Below are 18,015 nucleotides of genomic sequence, written 5' to 3'. Positions count from 1 at the left end.
CATTTTCACCCAGTGAGCTCTGTGTGAAGTCACATTCGACCATAACCTAGGAGCCTTCCATTTCTGAGGGTTCATTTCTCCCTGGGTCTTCTCCCAGAAGTGTGGGTGGAAGGGGTCTCACACTACGTGGGAAGGCTGCATCATGAGAAAAACCACCTGTGCTCTACTTTCACACTTTCTAATCTTTCAGAGTAGCAGGAGGCGGAACAGTGAGACACATGCATTAGACTCAAGAGCAAAACTAAGAGACCAAACCACAGACTCTGGACTCAGCATTCATGTATCCTGCAGTCTGAACTTGGAATCTGTTACATTCCCTCATTGGCTACCATCATTTAACCAACACAGAAGTGCTTCTTGTCCAGCAAGGCAGCCAGTTTGGGACCCATAGGCATGGCATGGCTCTGAAGGAATCAGCTGTTTCTCTCTGTGCTTCAGGAAACTTGGGATCCAAATGGTAAAAGACAGTTGTTCCCAGTTTCATCATGGCATCCTTTAGAAGTGTGAGCAATTCTAAAAACAGTTTACCTTGGCCACAGGTCACCATAGCGTCCATCTCTGGGGTGAAAATCAACCACTAAAACCTCTCATTTCTACCTGAGTTCTTGTCAAATCTTTGACCTTAGTTGTAGCAATTTTACACGGCTCTGGCGTAGAATTCTTCACCAACCACACGACATACCAGTAGCGATACTGAGGTAGAACTCCCCCAAATATGCCCTTTTGTTTCTTTAATCTGGTGCAACAGATTTAAATAAGGGACTAAATTCAGGTGCAGCTTAGAATCCCTCTAAGACACCAAATGTCAGGTATCTACTCAAAATGGGTGTCTTTCTGCAGCTCTATCACATTCCTCATGGATGTCATTTCCTACACATTTACAGCATCTCCCAGGAGTGAGCTGAACAGAAATGTCACTTCCATTTTTCCCGTCTCTACCTAGGAAGGGATTGCATTTCCCAAATAAGAGGCAACATGCACCTGATTAGGAAGGGAAGATCTTCAGGAGCAACCTCCTGCAGGGCATGGGCCACAACTGCTTTGGGAGGCAAATGAATGGGTCTTTTGCTTAGTTCCAAATCATTTACTAGAGAATCCTCTTCCCAGCCCCTTCGGGAAATATTGACCTTACCAATTGAAGAACAGGGGGATAGAGATGGTGATGGAGAATCCCTCTGATTTACCCTATGTTCTTCTGTTGTTACAGAGGGGAAAAGACATTTTTCCCTATCCCTTCCCTATTCCTGCTCTTTGTTATACTTCAATATATTTTAAGGGAGGAAAACGGGAGTAAAAATATCTGCCTTCAGGAAAACCTGAAGCAACAGCGCTCTGATGAACTGTGACAACTGGGAATGAAACAATATGTTCCTGGTGGGGGAACTTGATGACTAACAATTGTTTTTAAATGGGGGAACAGTATAACTGTGATGCTCAGGGTTTGTTTAGACTAGGAAAAGTGATGGAGTTTAGGTCAGGTCAAGGGGAAAGCTAATGCCAACCACTGCACCTCGGCTGCATCTGCACGACAACTGTAATTGTCTTTTAACACCAAGATAACTAACTTGAGCAGCCAACGCCATGTACAGTCCTAATGGATGTATGGCACGGGTAGTTTTTGCCTCAGTGTAGCTTGTTGGGAACAAACCTCTCTCCCCCACCTGGATGATGAACATTCCTGGCTGGAGGGACACACGCTCCTTCGACTCAAAAGGAAAGGAGTTGATAGAAAACATCACAGGACTGACCCCAAAGAAGGGTGAGCTGCAAAAAGCAGAAGCAGGCAACTCATCTGGGGGAGCTGAGTAACCACGGTGAAGATGGGGCACAGATCACTAAGTGGGAATTTGCAAATGTGATTTTTTTCTTAAAAAAAGAAACACCTTTGGCCAGCCCTAGTCAAGGCATTTGTTAGAGATCACTCCTATGTGGATTTTCTCATGTCTAATAAGGGTTGAGCGCTGATTGAAGCTTCTCCCACACTCAGAGCACATGTAGGGCCTCTCTCCTGTGTGGATTCGCTGATGTGTGATAAGGGCTGAGCTTTGATTGAAGTGTTTGCCACACTCACGGCATCCATAAGGTTTCTCACCCGTATGGATTCGCCGATGTATGATAAAGTATGAGCTCCGATCGAAGCGTTTCCCACACTCAGAGCATCCATAAGGCTTCTCACCTGTGTGGATTCTTCTATGTGTGGTCAGTACAGAGCTCCGATTAAAGCTTTTCCCGCACTCAGAGCACATGTAGGGGGTCTCTCCTGTGTGCGTTCTCTGATGTGTGATTAGGGTAGAGCTCTGATTGAAGCTTTTCCCACACTCAGAGCATGTGTAGGGCCTCTCCCCTGTGTGGATTCGCTGATGTGAGAGGAGGGATGAACTGTCAATGAAGTGCTTCCCACACTCAGGGCATTCCTAAGGTTTCTCACCCGTGTGGATTTTCCGATGTCTAATAAGGTGTGAGCTCTGCTTGAAGTGTTTCCCACACTCAGGGCATCCGTAAGGTTTCTCACCCGTGTGGATTTTCCAATGTGTAATAAGGTGTGAGCTCCGCTTGAAGTGTTTCCCACACTGAGGGCATCCATAAGGTTTCTCACCCGTGTGAATTTTCCGATGTGTAATAAGGTTTGAGCTCTGCTTGAAGTGTTTCCCACACTCAGGGCATCCATAAGGTTTCTCACCCGTGTGGATTCTCTTATGTGCAATGAGATGCGAGCTCTGCTTGAAGCATTTCCCACACACACAGCATGCGTAAGGTTTCTCACCCGTGTGGATTCTCTGATGTGTGAGAAGGTCCGAGCTCCCTTTGAAGCTTTTCCCACACTCGAGGCATGTGTACCGTGTTCCTTCCAAGTTCATTCTCTCACGTGTAATAAGGTCTGACTGGCTACCGAAGTTTTCCTCTGGCCTCTGCTGACTCTCACAGGCTTTTGTTTTTTCTGGGCGTGCACAGCTCCCAGAATCATTCCCTTTGGACCTTCCTGACAACATCCCATGGGCTTCTACTCGCTCAGCATCTTCCTGCTGGGGCTCCTCCTCGTTTTCACTCACCATCCCAACACCTGACGGGAGACCGAGAGAATCAAGACGTAAGTCTCTGCCTGCGCCAGAGAGAAAGCAAATCTCAGAGAGAAGAATGGGAAAAGGGATGAAGGAACCAAAATGTCTACAGGACAGATCAAATCTATCAGGAGCTGATTTTCCTTTCAACCTTCCCCAGAGGAGAGAAAGGAAGGGATCAGTTCTGGGTCCGTATCTCAGAAGAAATCTCAGGGGACAGCGAGATTGGGGAGGGACTTGCTGCCAGTTGTCAGTCAGGATAGGTGGGAAGCCATGAGTGACCTCAGCCTAACGATTCTACATCTGCAGGGAACAATCCAGAACTTGGAGAGCTCACAAGGTCTTTGTAGGGGATCCCAAATGTTTCCTTTATTCACCGACAGTTTTGGGGTTGGTTTAACCAATGCCTCACCTATGCAGGCAGCTCTCGGGAGCACTTTTTTCTTAGAGTCATGAAGGTCTGGGACGCACGACTCCTCCCCTCGTTCCAGCTGCGAGATCACATCAGTTCTGGAAACTGGAAACCCTGCTCAAGGCAAAGAAAACAAGGGAGGTCAGTGGAATTTGTGGGATACTTGTCACAAAGAATATTCCATGCTTTTAAGCCCAGCTCACTTTTAAGTAGTAACGTCCCAAGGCCGGCTTCCTTGGCTCAAAGTGCCAGGAGATTATTATTATAAATCATATTCATTACCTTAGTGCCTAAGGGCCAACTAACAGTGGGTCCTCATTTTGCTAGGCACAGTACAAACCGAGAAGCGTTGATGGCCCGTGTCCTGAAGAAGTTACAATCTAAATAGACAAGGCAGACACAGAATGGGGGAAGGGGTACAACCCACCAGCAGAGTGAACTCCGTGAAGGCAGAGTGGCAGATCTGATCAACACAGGCCTAGATCTTGAGACTATCGGATTTAATGTTACAACCAAGGCCAGTGTTTTCCAGAAATTGTCGCTAGGACTGCATTTTTTCCCAAAATTACTCTTTGTTTCTGGAATCACCGTTAATATCCGGAATTGCTGATCAGAGGGTGGGTGGGGCATGCAGGGTCACAATCCCCCAGATTTCTCCCTGGAGACACCCGTCTCCTCCCCAGGGCACAGGCTGGCTGCGGTTGAGACTTGATGCCAATTTCTTCCCTCCTCATACAAGTCTGGGATCGGCAGTGGGACGCCAGGCTCTCTCATCATGCTGCAGAGAGGACGGCACTCACAGCTGCTCGCGGCCGTGTCCACAGCACCTCTCCCCTGCTCATTTCCCCTGTACACAGCTGGTTCATGCCCCGTCTCTCCAGCGCACAGCTGGCTCTAGGCTCTCAATGCCCAGTATCTGAGCCCCACCGCCCCCACACAGCCGGCTCCTGTCCCCTCCCCGCAAGGCACTTTCAGGCTTTAAAGGATTAGATATTGCTCACGTTTGTCAATTACTCTGTTTTCATTGCCTGCAAACTCTTGCCCTAATTATGACTGTTATCTGTATATCTAAGCCAGCCCTTGAAAGCATGAATTCTTCACAGACTATGATGCCGAGATGCGCCACATGATACCAGGAAGGGCTGCGGGATGGGTTTCCTGTGCAAGCTGGTATCACTACAGGGTGATGAATGCCAGATCTCAAGGCTGGTTATGCAGAGCTCCACCTTTTGAAGCTTTACCCAACGCAGAAAGGGGAAGTGACGGATTTCCCCTCATTCAGGAGACTGAAGACGACAGACTTTTGGGGGATAAACAGCTGAGTTTGAGCTGACTGAGGGGGGTCTTTCTGGGCTACAAACTCACAGGACCTGATAACCACCAAGAGGTAACCCTTTAAGAAAGGTTTTAATACACTTTGGAACCGATCAGGGATTCCCATGAGGACCGCTGAGGGAATGAAGGTAAACACGCATTTGGATGCTCTTCTTCTTTTATGAGAACGGGAACAGGAAGGGCAGGGATCTCACTGAATGCAGGATCTCAGCAGAACTAGGTGTCAGGATAGCACCATATTGCAGCCCATTGGAAAACATAATCCCAACTACACATATAAAATGATGGGCTCTAAATGAGCTGTTTCCACTCAACAGAGGGATCTTGGAGTCACTGGGCACAGTTCTCTGAAAACATCAACTCAGTGTGCCACGGCAGTCAAAAAGCAAAGAGAATGTTGGGAATCATTCTGAAATGGATAGATAAGAAGACAGAAAATATCGTATCGCCTCTATATAAACCCATGGTACACCCACATCTCGAATACTGCCTGCAGATGTGGTTGCCCCATCTCAAAAAAAGATATATTGGAATTGGAAAAGGTTCAGAAAAGGGCAACCCAAATGATTACAGGTATGAAACTCTTCTGTACGGGGAAAGATTAAAAAGACCGGGACTATTCAGCTTGGAAAACAGACAAAGGGGGGATATGAGAGAGGTCTATAAAATCAAAACTGCCGTGGAGAAAGTAAATAAGGACGTGTCATTTACTCCTTCTCATAACACAAGGAGTAGGAATCACCCAATCAAATTAATAGACAGCAGGTTTATAAGAAACAAAAGGAAGTATTTCTTCACACAATGCACAGTCAACCTGGGGAACTCCTTGCCAGAGGACGTTGTGAAGGACAAGATTATAATAGGGTTACAAAAAAAAAAACAAAAAACACCATGAGAAATCTATTGAGGACAGGTTCGTGAATGGTTATTAGCCAGGATGGGCAGGGATGGTGTCCCTAACTTCTGTTTGTCATAAGCTGTGAATGGGTGACAGGAGATGAATCACTTCATGATTCCCTGTTCTGTTCATTCCCTCTGGGACACCCGGCGCTGGTCACTGTCGGAAGACAGGACACTGGGCTAGATGGACCTTTGGTCTGTCCCAGTGTGGCCATTCTTAAATACTAGGGAACCTAGTGAGTCCAGTGCAATGGGAGGGAGTAGGAAAATCCCTGGGTGTGGAGAACACTGGGAAATTAGAAACTATCATTCAGAAGCAACAGACTCTAAATAGTCTAGAAAAGCAGAATGTGAAAAATAAGAATCGGGGTCATGTGACTTCAGGAATGAGGGACTCAAAAAACCAAGTCTGCAGAGAAGGTAGATTGTGGCTAGTGCACATGCGGATGGGGGAGCAACTCTCCAGGTCTCAAGGATTTTCACCAGCAACCGAGGCCATTGTCCCATGCACGGGGCAATCCGGAGCAGTGAGGAGTTGTGTCATCTGTAATCCTGGCTGAGTTTCAATGCTCTGCTGCTGGAGCTCCCTTGTCTGGATTCCCCCAGCCAGCATTCAAGGTCTGTGTGATCAGTAACCCTGGACCAGCCGCTCTGACCCCAGCAGCCTGCTTCTTACACCCCAAGCACATTCTGGTCTGGGTGGAGAAGGCTCAGGGTTTGAGAGAAGGCCAGGGGTAGGAAGCTTCTGTTCGTTATGCTGGACCTAACCCCCCGTTTTACTTGTGCAAACAGGAGATATTTGACACTGTGCGATTCTGCTCCTGTGCTCTCTTCCCACAGCGTTCAGCAGCAGGGGAGGGTCTCTGGTCGTGTGTGTGTCACTGGCATATTGGGGTGATGCTGGAACAGGACAGAGCAGAGGTGGCATTGTGGGGGTGGCGTGAACCTCATCACTTCCGTTCCCCTTCCAAGAACCGAGGGGACAGGAATCCTTACCCAGGGAGGTCACATTCTCATAGGTCTCCTGCATGACGTCTCTGTAGAGGGCTCTCTGAGCGGGGTCCAGCAGAGCCCCCTCTTCCCTGGTGAAATACACAGCCACCTCCTCGAAGGTCACCGGCCCCTGAAAGAGCCAGAGCCCCACACTCAGGACCTGCTGCCCCACTCACAGCCCCACTATTCGTGGGGGAGAGGAGACAATCAAACGGAAACTCTGGGTGGACCACAGTCAACAGAGTCCCACCCCCACCCCACTCAGAGCACCCAGGAAACACCAGGGTGAGGGGGCGAAGAGACACCCCTCCTCTCTCCCAGCAGATCCATCACACACCTACTAGCCACAGACTGATACCGGAGATGCTGCCCCGAGCAGGGTCTAGGGAGAGATCTCTTGAAGGAAGCCCAACACCCTCTTCCTTGTGAAAAGAAAAGGAGGACTTGTGGCACCTTAGAGACTATCCAATTTATTTGAGCATAAGCTTTCGTGAGCTACAGCTCACTTCATCCGATGCAAACTGTGGAAAGTGTAGAAGAACTTTTTATATACACACAAATCATGAAAAAAATACCTCCTCCCACCCCACTCTCCTGCTGGTAACAGCTTATCTAAAGTGATCACTCTCCTTACAATGTGTATGATAATCAAGGTGGCCCATTTCCAGCACAAATCCAGGGTTCAACAAGAACGTTGGGGGGGTGGGGGGGCAGGAAAAAACAAGGGGAAATAGGTTACCTTGCATAATGACTTAGCCACTCCTAGAGCTGGATATGAAGCAGGGGAATCTCCCCTAAGCCTGACTGGTGGCTCCCCCTTCGTATTTCAAGGCACCCGCTGGTTAGTTGGGTCAGGCTCCAGCACTACGAGTCTGGTCCTTTTTCCCAGCCCCATCTAGGTAGGTTATTTTCTGTTCACCAGATTGGAGCATTTCCACCTCCGAACCTCATGGGTCTCTTCCGAGAATCTAGGCCACTTATTAAACAACTCCCAGCAGGTCTGCCACCCCCTGGCCTCCTCCCTTTCTCCACCCTGTGCATTTCCTGCCCCACTCCAACCTCCAAACCAGACGGTGCAAACCTTCCCCTCTCCTGTGTATTTCCTGTCCCTCTCCCTCCTGCAGGAACAGATCAGAACCCCCCACAATAATCCCTACCTGAGCTGGCTCCTCTGCAGCCATGTCACTCCCTGGTCCCATGGGAGGACGGGATGAACCGGAAAGAAACATGAGCGTCGTTCTGCAACCTGGCCGGGCAAGAAGGGCTGTTGTAGAAGTTTAGGAACGGACATTAGTTCAATTCACATCACGCTTCCCCCGGGCTCTTTCCTTGCAGAGCGAGATCCGAGATTCTGCCGTGCTGAGAAAATGCTCAATCTCTGGATTACAGCAGAGACCTTGCCCCTCCTGCCAGGCTAGGCCCACAGACACACTTTTAACCTCCTTTCTCCTTCCCGCATCCCAAAACAAAGTCTCTGAACGCAATCCCAGAAAAAAGCAGAACCAAAGGAGTCCCTTTCGAGGATTCCCTCTGACACTGACCCCACGGCAGCCACATCCCAGCAGGAGGGACATGGATTCAGGAACTGGGTTTTCCTCTCTCTCATCCTCGTCTTGTCCACAGGAAAGTGATTCTCCCCACAGTGCAGTAATACATCTGACTGGGCAGATGAGAGAGCTGGAAATCTCTTTCAAAACTCTTTTATCCCACGGACCCTGTCAGTCTCTCTATCTCCTTTTCCCTGTGCCCTCTCCATGCCTGTCTGCTAGGAAACTCTCATTCCTGGGTTGTTTGCTCCCCCATGGCTGGATTTGCTCCTGCAAATGGCAGGAGAAATGGGGTGGGGGGCTGTTTGTGTAGAGTCATTTTATAGGCCTTCACTGCCTGCCTGGGATTTCCCCATTGCCTGCCTAGGACCCCCACCTGCCCTCCACCAGGATCTGCCAGCCCATTTGCCTGGGACCCCCTCCTCCTCCCAGCAGGACCCCCTGACGCTTTACAGGAGGACCCCTCACTCTGCGCCAGGGACCGCCCCACCACAGCTCTGTGCACTGGGCATGGCAATGGTCCCAGGAGCCAGCTGGGCAATCCCAGACAGAGCCCCTGGCACAGCACCAGGCAGCATCTAATCCCCTGCCCCACCTGCCCAAGAGACCCCCACCCCCACTGGTCTGCAGCCAACAGGCCCCCAGCCATACCCACCTCCAGGACCCATAGCCTTAGGGTTGGGCACATCAGAACTACCCCCCGAAACCCCAAACCCTCCAGAATCCACCAACCTGACTAGGGCCCCCCCTGCCCAGCCACCCAGAGGCCTCCCCCTACCACAATGCCCCTTCAGCTCCCGCTGCAATCTCCCCACACAGACACCGGCCCCCCCCAGCAACAATGTTCTCTCACAGTGTCTGGTAAGTGGATAGAAAGTTATCACCGCCCCCTGCTGGCCAGTCACACAGGCAGGGGGAGCCCGGGGGGACGCCTCTTTAACAGGAGAAGGGAAGCCATGGAGGGCCAAAATAAGTAAGACATTTCCATACTCTGTCACTAGCAAATAATGGCCACCGTGGATCCACCCCAGAGTTGGCTAAATCTTTGCACTGCCGGAAGCCCCTCCTCACGGAGACCCTTTGTCATGGGGTTTGGGATACTTCTGGACCACGCTGCACTCAGAGGGACCTCCTCATCCCATGCCAGCTGGAGAAAAGAAAAGGGTCCAGCCAACTCTTCTGTTACCAACTGGGAACACCCATCCCCCAAACAGGGGGAGGCCCCTGGCTTTGATGGGTATTGAATATATGGCTAGTCTCTTTTATCAGTAAACATTTTTAACAGAGAGAAAGGAGGGAACAAATGATTCTCAAAGGAGAGGGAAAGACGATCATTGTTGCAGGGGGGTTAATTTCCCAACCAGGATGGAGAAGGACTCAGGGCCACAGGTTCCCCCCAAAGAAGGACAAGTTGCTAGGATTTAGAGACATGGGGAACAGCCCCAAACCCAGGAGGATTTTTAATTGACATTTGATAATGACATTGTAAGAGGGAAACCTGAGATTTGAGATCAGTGTTCAGAAATGAAAGAGAAAGGGTGGAAATCTGAGGGATTTTGGATCCATTTATGCAAATTATAGAGAGGAAAGTGGAAAATGAGAGGGATTTTATAGCAGTTGTTGATTGGAGGTAAAAGCTGAGTGTATTTCCCACCACTATTTGGTCAATGAATACAGCGGAAATGGGCAACGTTGGCAAACGTTTGAGATCCATATTCAGGAATCTGAGAAAAGGTGTAAATCTGAGATTTTCGTCGTAATTTATAATTACAGAGACTGGGAAAGCTCTCAGGGGCATATTCAATTGGAAGTAGACAACGAGAGTAAAAGTGGGGCAAACGTTGAGGGTATTTTTGAGGAATCTTTGAGACGTACAGAGAAAACGTGTCACAAACTACGCAACTGAGAACATGGGATAAACGCCAAGACCAGGGGGGCTTTTATGTGGCTATTAAAGAACTAGCTGGAAAAGGGGGGACCGTTTGTGATATAAAATCCAGCCTGTCCAATACATAAGCAGAAAGTGATGGTCCCCCTCCCCCACGGCCCCCGTTCACCTGGGCAGCAGGGAGCCCTCTGAGGGGCTGACTGAAGGGGGCGGGGGGGAGCTGGAGGGCTCCCTGGGGGCGGGGAGGGGGCGGCAGTGGGGGATGGGCAGGTAGGGGGCAGAGAGTCACTTTCCTGCCCCCCCGCCCAGCGCTCCCCCCGCGGGGTCTCCCACTCACCGGAGCACGGGGGGGTTAATGACGGGCCCCACCCCGCACAGACCCCGGGGGGAGCCGCAGCTGCTCCTCCTACAGATCCGACACGAGGCAGCGCCTGGTCTGCTCCGGGCTCCGCCCCCAGACGCTGCCCCGCCCCCGGTCTGCTCCAGGCTCCGCCCCCAGACGCTGCCCCGCCCCCGGTCTGCTCCAGGCCCCGCCCCCAGACGCTGCCTCGTGTCGGGTCTCTTGGAGGAGCAGCTCCGGGGTCTGTGCTGGGGGGGCCCGTCATTAACCCCCCCGTGCCCGGCCGGGGGGGGCTTTCTCCAGCTGGGACCAGCCCCGGGCTCTGCCCGCCCCCGACCCGGTGAGTGGGAGACCCCGCGGGGGGGAGCGCTGGTGGGGGGGCAGGAAAGTGACTCTCTGCCCCCGGCACGGCTGGGATTGGGGGGGGGCAGAGACTGGGGCCCGGCGGGCGGGGTCCCTTGGGGGGTGTTGGGGGGAGAAGCCGGAGTTGCGGGGGGTGAGGGTTGAATTGTCTCTGTGCAGCCAGGAAATTCCCGGGGGGGAAGTGGGGGGCGGCGGGGGAGTTAATTGGATCCCCTTCCCCCCCCACCGGCACAAATGCCCCCCAGTTTTCCCCTTTTCCCTCTCGGTAGCTCCCACCTGGTTGTAAACTCCCCCCCACCCCCCATTGATCCGCTCTCAGGTCTCCCCTGATCCCCCCCCCCCCCGTCTCTCCCTCCTACTCACATGTCCATTGAAACTCTCCTCCCGTGCGGGGGGGCGGGATTTTCCTCCTCCCCCGTTTTATCCGCAGCGATTTGTCCCGGTGTCGGTGGGAAGTTGGAGCCCGGAGCCATCCCCCAACCTGGCTGCCCCGGCGTGGGGGTGGGAGGAGACGCCGGGTCTCTGCCGGGGCGGGGAAGGGAGGGGACGTGTCCCCCATGGGGCTGCCCCCGATCCCGGCTTCCCAGTCCCACTTGATGCCCCCAACTGCCGCACCGTTGCCCCCAGCCCCCACCTGCCCATCCCCCACTTCCGCCCCCTCCCCTCCCCCAGGGAGCCCTCCAGCTCCCCCCCCCCCCGCCCCCTTCAGTCAGCCCCTCAGAGGGCTCCCTGCTGCCCAGGTGACCGGGGCCGGGGGGATGAGGACGATCGCTCTCTGTTTATGTTTTGGACAGGCTGGATTTTATATGACAAACGGTCCCCCCTTTTCCAGCTAGTTCTTTAATAGCCACATAAAATCCCCCCCGGTCTTGGCGTTTATCCCATGTTCTCAGTTGCGTAGTTTTGTGACACGTTTTCTCTGTACGTCTCAAAGATTGATAAAAAAGTTTGCCCCACTTTTACTCTAGTTGTCTACTTCTAATTGAATATGCCCCTGAGAGCTTTCCCTGTCTCCGTAATTATAAATTACGACGAAAATCTCAGATTTTCCCTTTTCTCAGATTCCTGAATATGGATCTAAAACGTTTGCCAATGTTGCCCATTTCTATTCATTGACCAAATAGTGGTGGGAAATACACTCAGCTTTTACCTCTGTGACAAAGTGGGACTGTTCTTAATGTTCTTAATGTTTCCTCTGAATAGTGTGGGGTGCCTCAGTTTCCCCTAGGCAGTTCTTAAGTATCTAGGGGGTGGGATAAGGGTGTATGATCATTGCAAAGCCCTAGAGGGCAGGTGTGTGCAGGAGTCTGGACACAGAGAATGGCCGACACCCTGTTTCCTGGCCACTGATGGCCTGGGCCCTTCCCCCCTGCAAGGTGAGAGCTAAAGGGTTGGAGAACAAAGGAATCCGGTGACCTCCTGGCCCGGGAAAGGAACAAAGCCCAGAGGAGGAGGGGCTGGAGGGAGTTTCAGTTGGGGGCTGGCTGGGACATGGAGTGAAGGGCAGACGTGTTTGTCTGGCTCACTGTCCCCCCCAAAATGACCCCAGCTGAGGGGTCCTGTTCTCTGCACCTGCAAGCTCTGTTTTAGACCATGTTCCTGTCATCTAATAAACCTCTGTTTTACTGGCTGGCTGAGAGTCCCGTCTGACTGCGGAGTTGGGGGCAGGACCCTCTGGCTTCCCCAGGAGCCCTGCCTGAGCGGACTCGCTGTGGGAAGGGCATGGAGGGGCAGAGGATGCTGAATGGTCCGAGGTCAGACCCAGGAAGGTGGAAGCTGGGTGAGCTGTGTGTCCTGCAGACAGGCTGCTCACGGAAAGGCGACTGCCCCAGAGTCCTGCCTGGCTTCATGGGGAGCAGTTCCAGAGCATCGCCCAGGGACTCTGTGACAACTGGTGGCAGGGGTGGGATGTACTGCACCCCGTGGACAGCGCTTCCTGCAGTAAGTGACTGGGGAGCAGTAAAAGGAAGGGGGATTGACGGGAACCAGGCGTGCTGAAGATTCAGAGAGAGACAGTTTCAGGGGGCGGTTAACTCCTGGAAGTGTGTGACCAGAGAGAAGGACTTTTGCAGTAACAGGGTTCCCCTGGGGATTGCAGCGAGCGGTCCCAGGGACGGAGCAGTCTGCCGCTCGACCCTGACAAAGAGGAGGTGACCTCGAGAAGGGCTGGCACACTAGGGGTTCTCCCTGGAAACCGTGGGGAGCTGAGAGCACACAGGCCTGTGAGTCCACAACTTGGGAAGGGCGGAGTGAGGGCCTGTCACCGTCTCCTGAAGAAGGACATTGTAACCCTGTGCAGAAAGAGAGGGTTGAGCGTTGGAAAGTTCACCGAAGCACAGTTAATCGTGCAGCTGGAGGAGGATGACCGCTCTAAGGGACAGATTCCTGACCCGAAATGGGGCTATAGCAGGATCTGGGAGCAGCTGGAGTGGTAGCCAGGCATCCCCAAGACTCCTGTCCCCGACCAGACGAGGATCTTCACGATCGGGTTCCCCATCCGGGGATCGGAGTCGGACAGGATTGGAGCTGAGTCTGAGAGAGCAAGAGGACCGTGAGAGACAGCAAGAGCCCGAGAAAGAGCTGCAGAAGCAGCAGCAGCATGAACTGGTGATGGGGGAGTGGAGAGGCCTAGGGGACCCCCCAGGGGTGAGTGGGGTTAGACCCCGGGGGGCCAGTTCCGCAGGGAACCTCGAGACTAAATTGCTGCTCCTGGTTAAGGAGGGGGGGGATGTGGATGCCCACCTCACTGCCTTTGAGCAGGCTGGAGATTTGAACCGGGGGACCCTGCGGAAAAGCCCCGGTGTCTAGCTCCCTTGCTGGGTCCCAAGGCCGTAGACTCCGTCAGCCAGATGGGTGGGGAGGTGGACAGGCTCCCACTCCTGGTCCCAACCTGTATGTCTGTGTGGAGTTTCCTTGGGCCAGGCCCCTCAGACCCCCAGTGGGAGCAGAAGGTGATGGTGAATGGGGAGACATTCCTGGGGTGGCGAGATCCTGGGACAGAGAGAACTGGTGTCAGACCCTGGGTGGTGCAGCCTCAGAGGCTGAGGGGCTGTGTGAGCTGGGTGAGGGTCCCAGGGATGAAGCCCCTCGCCTTCCCTATGGCCCAGATCCCTGTGTAGACCCAGGAGGGGTGAGGCTGGCTGGTCGTTAGGGTTCTCCAGGACACCAGCTGCAAGACCCTGTTATGGGGTGACTGTGTCTCTTTGGGACAGGATCCAGGCCTTACTCCTGTAACTGCCAAGGGTTTGAATCCGGGGAACCAATCGGTGGAGAGGGAAATGGTCAGTGCAAATGCAGATGACCTGGCTGGCAGCAGGGAGGAGCGGCTAGGCTCAAGCTATCTGCCTGACTTTAACCAGACCCCTGGAGTTGGGTGGGACAGAGAGATGCTCCCCGCCCCCCTTGCACACCGGAGATGGGGCTCACGCTGGCTCTGATGCTGTGAGGAAAGCAGCGAGCTCGCTGCCTACCCCCACTGGGACAGCAAGGGCAGTGCTGAGCAAGGGGGGAGCTGAGACCCCAGCTGAGTGGGGGGAGACACAGGCAGGGCAGGGGATCTGTGGGGAGTGGCAAGGTGCTGGGTAAGGAAAGTCTGGATGAGCCTAGGCAGCCTTGTGAGCTGATGGCTGTGTCTAGTCAGCAGGGTGGGAAGTCGAGGAGAGTGGAAGAGGAGTGTCCCTGGACCTTACCTGTCCCAATTCTCCACCCAGCTAACAGTGAAGGAAACATGCCTATGTCTGTCAGGGGTATTGACTTGCCAATGGAGGGAGCTACCCTGATCTCCAAGCAGTTGTCTGTGACCAGCCTTGTGTGCTGGGACAAGGGGAGAGAGGTCCCAAGCTGGGTGTCTGGGAAAGGAGAAAGTGTGTCCGGCTCTTCTTTGTCTGTGGAGCAGACAGAAGGGGCCTTTCAGCCTGTAATGGTTGAGGGTCGTGCAGTTGTCTCAGAGCTGGTTCTGGATTGAGCTAAAGCCCAGGAAGGGAAGGGTCCTAAGTTTGTGTCTGCTCGGGAGAATGGCCCTGTAACTAGGTCGCATCCAGTTAGGGTCTATGTAAAATCCCAGAGACGAGACAATTCTGGTGCTTGTATTTTGCCTGTTGCTAGTGTGTTGTTGGAAAGGGTGTAGCAACTCTGTCTAATCAGGGTGAGATCCTAGCCAGGGCACAAGGAGAGCAGGAAGGTGATGTGATTGTGTTACCTCCTGAGGGTGTGGAAACCGGTAGCAAGAAGGAAAAGATTCCTGAACTTGTGTGTGGCAAAGGGAAGGAGAATGCTTCTGACCTTTTCTCTAGGAAGTCTGTAAGTTTGCCTGAAAGGGGATTGTGTAGGAATCCGCCGGATGGGCCAGAGGTGATTCTGGATGTAAGGGAGACCCAGAAAGAGTGTGTTGTTGCTCAGGAAAGTGTTCCTCTAGAGCAAGCCCTCGGTGAAGAGGGTAAGGGCAGAATTTCTGGGAGGGGTGAATTGTTGCATAGAAAAGCCCTAGGGAAAGGAATCCTCATGGAGTCTTTGCAAGCAGTTTACTGCCACTGACGGGTGTGAAAGTGATTTAATCAAGAAAGTTTCAGTTCCTAACAGCCAGAAATTTTCTGTTGTGAATGGATCCACTGACTGTCCTGTTGAAAGACCCAGTGTGGAGAGCTTTGAGAAGGTCTCAGATGAAGTGAAAGCTGTTAAGAAAGTTAAACAGTCCCATAACCAAGTGGCTGTGTTTGGCCAGCTTGTTGGGGAGAAGACCCATTCCCAGTTTGACCCCCTGGGGTCTGGGGTGGCCAAAGGGCATGGGCCACAGAAACCTTCCCACATGTGGCCTGCGAGTGCTATCGATCACCACCGACCTAAGGGAGGGCGTGAAACTGGAAGGGCCTGGTGTAACTCCTACCGAGGAATGGGAGAGATGCTGGGGCACCTATGGGAACGTTGGTGGCTTCGAACTTCCCCAGGTCACCGGCTACAGTGACCCCGCTCAGTTCGATCTCGAAGGGGGGAGAGATGTGACAAAGTGGGACTGTTCTTAATGTTTCCTCTGAATAGTGTGGGGGTGCCTCAGTTTCCCCTATGAAGTTTTTAAGTATCTAGGTGGTGCGATAAGGGTGTATGACCATTGCAGAGCCCTAGAGGGCATGTGTGTGCAGGAGTCTGGACACAGAGAATGGCCGACACCCTGTTTCCTGGCCACTGATGGCCTGGGCCCTTCCCCCCTGCAAGGTGAGAGCTGAAGAGTTGGAGAACAAAGGAATCCAGTGACCTCCTGGCCCGGGAAAGGAACCAAGCCAAGAGGAGAAGGGGCTGGAGGGAGTTGGAGTGAAGTGCAGGCGTGGTTGTCTGGCTCACTGCCCCCAAAATGGCCCCAGCTGAGGGGTCCTGTTCTCTGCACCTGCAAGCTCTGTTTTAGACCATGTTCCTGTCATCTAATAAACCTCTCTTTTACTGGCTGGCTGAGAGTCACGTCTGATTGCGGAGTTGGGGTGCAGGACCCTCTGGCTTCCCCAGGAGCCCTGCCTGAGCGGACTCACTGTGGGAAGCACATGGAGGGGCAGAGGATGCTGAATGCTCCGAGGTCAGACCCAGGAAGGTGGAAGCCGGGTGAGCTGTGTGTCCTGCAGACAGGCTGCTCACAGAAAGGAGACTTCCCCAGAGTCCTGCCTGGCTTCGTAGGGAGCACTTCCAGAGCATCGCCCAGGGACTCCGTGACAACCTCCTATCAACAACTGCTATAAAATCCCTCTCATTTTCCACTTTCCTCTCTATAATTTGCATAAATGGATCCAAAATCCCTCAGATTTCCAACCTTTCTCTTTCATTTCTGAACACTGATCTCAAATCTCAGTTTTCCCTTTTACGATGTCATCATCAAATGTCAATTAAAAATCCTCTTGGGTTTGGGGCTGTTCCCCATGTCTATAAATCCTAGGAACTTGTCCTTCTTTGGGGGGAACCTGTCGCCCTGAGTCCCTCTCCATCCTGGTTGGGAAATTAACCCCCCTGCAACAATGATCATCTTTCCCTCGCCTTTGAGAATCATTTGTTCCCTCCTTTCTCTCTGTTAAAAATGTTTGCTGATAAATGAGACTAGCCATAGATTCAATACCCATCAAAGCCAGGGGCCTCCCCCTGTTTGGGGGATGGGTGTTCCCAGTTGGTAACAGGAGAGTTGGCTGGACCCTTTTCTTTTCTCCAGCTGGCACGGGATGAGGAGGTCCCTCTGAGTGCAGCGTGGTTCAGAAGTATCCCAAACCCCATGACAAAAGGTCTCCATGAGGGGGGGCTTCCCGCAGTGCAAAGCTGTAGCCAACTCTGGGGTGGATCCACGGTGGCCATTATTTGCTAGTGACAGAGTATGGAAATTTCTTACTTATTTTGGCCCTCCATGGCTTCCCTTCTCCTGTTAAAGAGGCGTCCCCCTGGGCTCCCTCTGCCTGTGTGACTGGCCAGCAGGGGGTGGTGATAACTTTCTATCCACTTACCAGACACTGTGAGGGAACACTGTTGCTGGGGGGTGCATGTCTGTGCGGGGAGATTGCAGCGGGAGCTGAAGGGGCATTGTGGTAGGGGGAGGCCTCTGGGTGGCTGGGCAGGGGGGACCCTAGTCAGGTAGGTGGGTTCTGGAGGGTTTGGGGTTTCGGGGGGTAGTTCTGATGTGCCCAGCCCTAAGGCTATGGGTCCTGGAGGTGGGTATGGCTGGGGGCCTGTTGGCTGCAGACCAGTGGGGGTGGGGGTCTCTTGGGCAGGTGGGGCAGGGGATTAGACGCTGCCTGGTGCTGTGCCAGGGGCTCTGTCTGGGATTGCCCAGCTGGCTCCTGGGACCATTGCCATGCCCAGTGCACAGAGCTGTGGTGGGGCGGTCCCTGGCGCAGAGTGAGGGGTCCTCCTGTAAAGCGTCAGGGGGTCCTGCTGGCCGGAGGAGGGGGTCCCAGGCAAATGGGCTGGCAGATCCTGGTGGAGGGCAGGTGGGGGTCGTAGGCAGGCAATGGGGAAATCCCAGGCAGGCAGTGAAGGACTATAAAATGACTCTACACAAACAGCCCCCCACCCCATTTCTCCTGCCATTTGCAGGAGCAAATCCAGCCATGGGGGAGCAAACAACCCAGGAATGAGAGTTTCCGAGCAGACAGGCATGGAGAGGGCAGAGGGAAAAGGAGATAGAGAGACTGACAGGGTCCGTGGGATAAAAGAGT

At 53.1% G+C, this 18,015-nt stretch overlaps 1 non-coding gene across 1 annotated transcript; it reads right to left on the bottom strand.

Moving 5' to 3' along the window:
- Positions 1 to 1,895: 1,895 nt before the first annotated feature.
- Positions 1,896 to 7,898, bottom strand: LOC140904779 (uncharacterized). Its single transcript, XR_013635135.1, has 4 exons — positions 7,857 to 7,898; positions 6,703 to 6,829; positions 3,472 to 3,585; positions 1,896 to 3,100 (listed from the first exon to the last, which is right to left on the bottom strand). It is a non-coding gene; the product is annotated as an uncharacterized LOC140904779 (transcript).
- Positions 7,899 to 18,015: the final 10,117 nt, after the last annotated feature.

This window comes from Lepidochelys kempii, unplaced genomic scaffold (assembly GCF_965140285.1).
Source record: "Lepidochelys kempii isolate rLepKem1 unplaced genomic scaffold, rLepKem1.hap1 scaffold_29, whole genome shotgun sequence".
Classification (NCBI taxonomy): domain Eukaryota; kingdom Metazoa; phylum Chordata; order Testudines; family Cheloniidae; genus Lepidochelys; species Lepidochelys kempii.
The sequence above is the reverse complement of the archived record's forward strand: the minus strand, read 5'-3'. Positions and strand labels throughout refer to the sequence as shown.